This window comes from Euprymna scolopes, chromosome 30 (genome assembly GCF_053919585.1).
Source record: "Euprymna scolopes isolate OS-2025 chromosome 30, ASM5391958v1, whole genome shotgun sequence".
NCBI classification, from domain to species: domain Eukaryota; kingdom Metazoa; phylum Mollusca; class Cephalopoda; order Sepiida; family Sepiolidae; genus Euprymna; species Euprymna scolopes.
In genome coordinates, this window is record NC_136511.1 from 76,905,809 (window position 1) to 76,913,308 (window position 7,500).

General features: G+C 35.1%; 1 protein-coding gene across 2 annotated transcripts in view; it reads right to left on the reverse strand.

Moving 5' to 3' along the window:
• The window catches only part of LOC145254847 (uncharacterized), a 119,959-nt gene that overhangs the window by 61,780 nt on the left and 50,679 nt on the right, over positions 1-7,500 (reverse strand). The gene's annotated exons all lie outside the window — the stretch shown is intronic.

The following is a 7,500-nucleotide window of genomic DNA, read 5'->3' on the forward strand; positions in this document are numbered from 1 at the left end:
ATTAAAAAAAAAAAAAAATCGATCAGTCGACTTAACAAGCACCCAATTTTGTTTTTTCTTCCTTCTCCACGAGGGCAGAATTAGACACAAAATCGATTTTTAATGTATGGAAAATCGAGTTCCCTCAAAAGGAGAGGAGAGCACTCTGATTCGGAGCAAAAATAAAAATTCGTATTATTTAGATAATTTGAAATACTGCTCTCATCTTGAGTGTTATTCTCACGACGTTTTGACCGATGTAACCTCCAACCTGCTATAGGTGTATCTTGTCGAACTCATGAATCTATCTGTCGAACTCGTAAATCTGCTTGGAATTTCGAACATAACTCTTTATTTAATCCACGGGAACAGCATGCCCTTGTTTCATTAGCAGAAGGATTCTTGAGTTCGACAAGATACACCTGAAGAAGGTTGGAGGTTACATCGGTTGAAACGTTGTGAATATAACACTCAAGACGAGAACAGTACTTCGAATAATCCAAATAACATGAATTTTCAATCCCCATTTCAAAAATTCAGAAACATAAAAATAAAAAGTACCTCAGTCTAAAAAGATTTTTCCTTCACTAACCAAAGGCAGAAAATATGAAGTGTAGTATCAGACAGATACTACACTTTGTTCCGAGTTAAAAGGCCAGAGAGTAGATCCATTTCCTTGTCTCCCAACGAAAGCAGATTTAGACATAAGGCCAATTCTTAATGCGTAGAAAAATGCAACTCTTTTAAAAATGGCACCCTGGATTTGGACAAAAATAAAAATTCTCTCAGTCTAGAAGGATTTTTTCTTTACTGGTTGAGAACAGAAAAGATGAAGTGTAGTACAAGAATAGATGTTACACTTTGCATCATTTATTTGCATAAAATATTTAAAATAAATAAATAAATAAATAAATAAATAAATAAATTAATTAATTAATAAAAACTATACCAGAAACAAATTAGGCACAAGGGCATCAAAAGTATGGCGAAATGGGGGTCGTTGGCCATCCTTAGTCAGAAATAATAAATGTTTGTTCTACTCTTAACTAAATTCATCTCATTCGCCACAATACCACATTTACTCTAGAGACCATCCTACTGTAGATATCTTCACATAGGTTTGAAATTTTTAGCTTTATATATATATATATATATATATATATATATATATATATATATATATATATATTAGTTTCGTTGGTGTCAAAAGTAATTAACTAAAATTATTTTAATTAAGTCACAACAACGATAAATTACTAAAATCCTTAAAATGTTGTGGTCGTTAGAGCGAGGCAAACACACGATGATCACCGAATACGTGCATTACGGTTCGTACACACACGTAAACGCAGATGATGAATACACACACACACACACACACACACGCACACACACACACACACACACATTCTCTCACTAACAAAACGGGCACGCTAATACGAATACACACATCTCTATTCCCATTTTCAAACATATAAACGCACACGGCGCTGGCCGAAATGAACATACCTACATAATTTCTTCTAAACCCAAATGCTGCTAGCCGAAATTCATATCTGAACTTAATTTTTTTTTTTTTTTTTTTTTTTTTTTTTACAAAAATCTGCTGAGGATTGCTAATTTGTAGTATTTAGTTTATTTGAACTACTGCTTACCTGTTGGATGCTATGCTGACAATGTTTCGGTAACCTCCAACCTTCTTCAGGTGAATCTCTTCGGCAAGGACCCGTGATGCAACGGATATAAATGCTACCCAATAATCAGTTCTAAGTGACAGTTTTCTGGAGGTTGAAGGTTCAGTCCTCAGTATGGGTGATATTAAGAATGCAATTACAAATTATTTAAGACCTTTAATCCGGCTATGGCTTACAGAACGAGAGAAATCTATCCCCGTGGATAAAATAAAGTGTTCTGTTCGAAATTCTGTACAGATTCCAGAGTTCGAAATAAAAATTCCTTAGTTCGACGAGACACACCTGAAAAAGGTCGGAGATTACATCGGCCGAAATGTTGTGAAAATAACACTGAAGGTGAGAACCGTAGCCTGAATAATACATGTAATACAAAGAATACGAAAAATGTAATGGTTTTTGTATTCACAGGTATGTATTTTTAGAGGCGTGTCTAAATTGCTTTTATTATTTCAGAAATATAGGATTTAAATAGACCTGAACTGGCTAATGTTCTCTCTCTCTCTCTCTCTCTCTCTCTCTCTCTCTCTCTCTCTCTCTCTCTCTCTCTCTATCTATCTCTCTCTCTCTCTCATTTCTTTTCCTTCGCAATATTACGTTTATATTCGAAGATGGGCGTCATTTGTTTACCATTCTCCGATACACCTGAATTTTCGTTTTTGTTCTCTTTATTCATCGAGACATTGCAAGAAAGCGTTACAAAACGATAAAAGGGCAAGCCTGTAAAATATTCCGTGGATTGAGAACAATAATGTATATATCTACCCAGATAAAATCGTTTATTTTTCCTTTTTATTCGCACTGCGAAAAAAGAAAAAAAATTTTCTCCTTTATCCTTACTAATCAGTCATATTTATAAATTATCACTCTGTGTTATTTGATAGGAAATATTTAAATTCCAATCGAATTCATCGACTACATATTCTAGTCAACCCGATATCATTTTTTCTTTTTACAAGAGAGTCACCACATATCGAGACTGGAGACCACTCAAGGATAAGTGGTAATGAGTGCTAGGTAGTCAGTGAGACAACACTGTTATGATTGATACTGGTGAAAATTGGGTATAATTTGATTATTTAAGAAGAAGACTCAACAAGAACTTGTTTACATTAGACTTGAAAACAACCATGTTGTAGGTACATAGAAAGCAGCTCTTTGGTGTAGAGTTTCACAGGCGCATAGTTCTAGGAAAGAAACTTTGTTCATGGAATTTGTATTAATTTTAGGCACAGATAGAGAGTAGGGGAAATTGTTGACTGTGGTTGTAGCTAGACGAATGCTTGTTGTGAATGCTTTTTTACTTCTTTCAGTAATAGAAACTTACAAAGATGCACCGTTTGTTACAAACGAAAAAAAAACAATATGGCGTATACATTCGCTGGGTATTGGTGTTATTGTTGTATGACATTCACTCCAGGCAGGTTGAACCGGTTTCCTCCAAAAGAGGAATTGTCAAGGGAATATTAAATTCACAGGCGATACCTAGTCGTCTGTAATATTTGGTGCATTTTTTGGTCAGAAAGTCAATATCTTCAACTAGCCTGATCTGGTAGCAACTGATGCCCTAAGAGATATTGCTACTCTGGGCCAAAGTGGACTTGGGAGCAATAATAACTAAGGGGCAACTCCACATTCTACATAGCCTCCAAATGGGGCCTCATTACTGGGGATAGGGTTACAAGACTCGGCATTCTTATCCCATCGTGGTTAATCACCTGAAGAAGGTCAGAGGATGGGTTGGCCAAAACGTGAGGAAACAACAACAATTATGAAGATGAGAATAGCAGTCCGCAAAAAAAAAAAAAAAAAAAAAAAAAAAAAAAACAAACATAAATTATGATGCCTCACCTCAAAGGATTTCAAAGAATCAAAAATAAATAAAATAAATACAGACCTCATTCGTGTAATCACTCTTTGGTATACTTGACTTTACACTTTTGTTCTTTTTTTTTATCGAGCAATTACAACCAAATGTTACAAATAAATGACAGGCTGTGCCTTGTACGTATCCGGGTGGATTGATGAAAATAATGTATATATCAACCCGGACACTTTTCTTTTCTTTTCTTTTCTTTTCTTTATATTTCTACATTTCCAGATTTTCAAAGAGAAGTGTTGTGACATGAGAAAAAAAAATAAAAAGTAAAATGGTCGATCATAGTCAAAGGCGACATGAAGGCTCCCTTTTCATTAGTTACTACACTGACGTATAGGAGAGGTTGCAAATCCTTTTCCATGACTACTCCACTTACCCTTGATCCTCGCCTTATAATAAAAACTGTTCAGTAATGGTGCATGCAGATATTTTCCCAAATGTAAAAATACATTGGTGGGGATTAGTCTATAGATTTTAGTTTTAATGGTTGTTTAAAATCAATAAATATTTATTATTTTATCATTATTACCAGCAGTAGAAGATTTTGCTTGAAACAAAATCAAATAAAAAGGCCAATTGTTTCGGCTTCGGAAAAGAGGCACAATTTATTTTAGATTCGATACACCCAAATGTTCCGATTTTTCCAATTCCTGATTGCGATTTGGATTAATCGTCCTAACACTAGAAATAACTTTTATATTTTCATTTCTTGTATAAAAATGTTTTGTTCTAAAACTCTGTATTTACAAAACTCTGCTTATTTTATTTTTTTTAGGTGGCACTTACCACCTGGTGACCCTTCGATTCTCTTACCATTTCATTTATTTCCATTCTATATGCATCTCTTTACGTATCCGCTCATTTTCTTCCTTCGTTAAGGCATAATTTTTTATAAACATTCTATAATATTTGTTGGTGTGGTTCTTGGCTAACTCAAAGACGCTATAGTTGTCGAAAATGGCCTCTACCAAGACCAGAGACCAGAGACCACGCCACAATGTGTTAGCCCAAGAACTCTGATCCATTCGGTTAATGTAACTATACTAACGAAATATGTCCTGCACATATTTCCCTAAACTGCCCAGATTTATTATTTCTTCGAGGTCATCAGATTTAAGCCTGTCTCTAGGACTAACATTACACACTCATCCATCCATCATATCTATCTCATATCATTTTTTTCTCTCCATGCATCGCATGTCCGTAACCCTGACTTTCCAGGTTTCATTTCCATGTGTATTCAAATGGCGTGCGCATGCTTAATAGACCCTTAGTCAGCAGGCGCGTGTGTGTGTGTGTGTGTGTGTGTGTGTGTGTGTGTGAGAGAGAGAGAGAGAGAGACGAGGAGGAAAGGGAGGGAGAGAGAGAACGAGAGAACTAATAGAATCTTCTGCAGTTCCACAGTACCTATGTACGAGCGATGTCTGATGACAAAGAAGCAGTTTATGTTATTATTTATTTATATATTTATTTATTAAAAAAAAAAAAAGATTCAATTTGATTCCTGAATCTTAAGTAGGATGACTCCCGGTGTGTTTGCGATATTATGGTGAGGGTGAATGTGAACTCTAGCTAGAATTAGCACAGACTACCTAAAGTACAGTGATGAGGATGACCAAAGACTCCCCTCCCCTAATTTTTGGATGGCCTTGTGCCTAATTTTTATTTATTTTTTCTGGGTTTTTTTTTTCTATTTTTATTGTTTTTTTTTGGGTTTTTTTGTAACATTTCATGAAAATAAAACAATATATATATAACTGAAAACGTTTTTCGGTCTCTTCGATCCATGTATGGTGACATTTCTGATAAGGCATATTCAAACATCACATGCCAACAGCGCGATGCAAAGGCGATTTGTACTTCTAAAACAGCCTCCCACTCCCGTTCTCGTACCTAGACATGCTCCCCTTCGCACTCTTTCTCGTTCTCTTTGTCTGTCTAAATCCACCCTGTTCGCTGTACTATTCCGCCCGGAAGTTCTCAAAGTAAAAAAAGAAGACAAAAAGCGAAATTAGCAACGAAAAAAAAAAAAAAAAAAAAAAAAAAAAGACTGAATCAACAGGTGATTGTGCAATGTTTAATTTGCGTCTGTTTAAACTGGCAAGGTGTCAAGCATAAAGATAAAGGAAGTCTAATGAGATTAATGACCAGATAGACATGGCCCTAATACGAGATAGATAGATAGATAGATAGATAGATAGATAGATAGATAGATATGAACAGAGTATAATAGAGAGATAAATCAATAGTGTATATATGTGTATGTAAATAGAATAAGATAAATATTTATGAACAGAGTTTTTATGTCAGACCTAAATAGCAAGTGATCCGACGAAGCAACATTTGATGGATTATCCCCTTTTTATTATCACGTGAAAAAGGTGTAATTCCCTTCAGTTACTCCCCCTAAATAATTATTCCGGTAAGATCATTACAATGGTTACGCTTCAAACTAAAAATCTAAAAAAAAAAAAAAATCAAAATGTAAGTTAGATCGTTCCTATATAAATAGCTGTCTTATCGGGCATTGTCTGTGATTCATCAATATCATTTTAGTTAACCTAGCAGAAAGACCTGGCATTGCCCTGGATTGAATGATGATCAACGAATGTTTCACACTCCCATATTTTTATTGTCATCGGAATCGGTGAAATCGGCAATTTTGAAATCAAATCGATTGATTGCCTGCTCTAGTTGCGGATATATCGCGGTGCACCCGGCGGAAGCTTCACATACTTCCTCGCAGTGACTTAGTCCACAATACATTGTAGTCTACATTGCACTGTCGAGAACTTACTGTTGATTTTGTAAAATTATTTTCCATATATAATGGCTTGAATTAAAGTGTAATGCAAAAGTCAAATATCATGCTCCCATTGTGCTCTAAACAAAAACATTCATTTCGGACGCGCCCCCGTCATATAAAAGAACTTACTGTTGGTTTTATATGCTGGCCTTATTGCTTGTGCAGTGATAATGGCTTGAATTTAAGTTTAAAATGAAAAAGTAAAATATCATGGTGCAATTGTGCTTTAAGCACAACATTCATTTCGAACGCGCCCCTGTCATATCAAAGAACCTATTGTTGATTTTTATATGTCGGGTCTTTCGGCTTATGTGGTAATGAAGCTTCTCAAATGCATTTGTGACGTTAGGCTGTTTAAAGTGTTAAATTTGGTCAAAATTGTCCATTCTTTCTTTCATCGAATTATTTCAATTACTGATTATCGATACTTATCGAAGACATTCCGATACAAAACCTATCTAAGAACACTGCCAGGCACAAAAGTACCTTCGTGTGAAATTTCATAAAAATCGCCCTAGTCGTTTTCGAGTCTATAGGGAACGAACTCTCTCTCTCTCACACACACACACACACACACACACACACACACACACACACCATACACACAAAGTTTCTTTATATAATAGTAGAGCTTTTAAATTTAAAAATAATGTGTATATCACGATGCAATAAAAAGCTCGAAATGTAAGTAGATACTTAATATCTGTTATATAAAAGAGAGATGCCTGTCAGTGTGTATGTATGTATGTATGTATGTATGTCTCGCTAAAACGTTTGACATCCAAAGCGAATAAGAATAATTCTGGTACTACCTAACCCGACAGGGACTCGAACGCATAATATGTGAAATTTAGAACAAAATATTAATTTTTTTTTTCTACCTTAACGATCGCGGAATCTGATCCAGAAGTCACGTAAACTCGTCTCTTTCTAAACGATTTCAACATCTGCGCATGTTGCACTGCTTTACCTCTCATATACGTTAACTATATAAATTTGCAAGGTCGTGGTATAGCTATCGGCGTGGTCGAACATATTTTTTTTTTCTCAGAAACATTAGTTTTTGCGTTCACGCCCAACTTACTGCTGACGTTTCATTTTTTTTTTTTTTTTTTTTTTTTGCTTTTAATACCTTAAGTGATCAC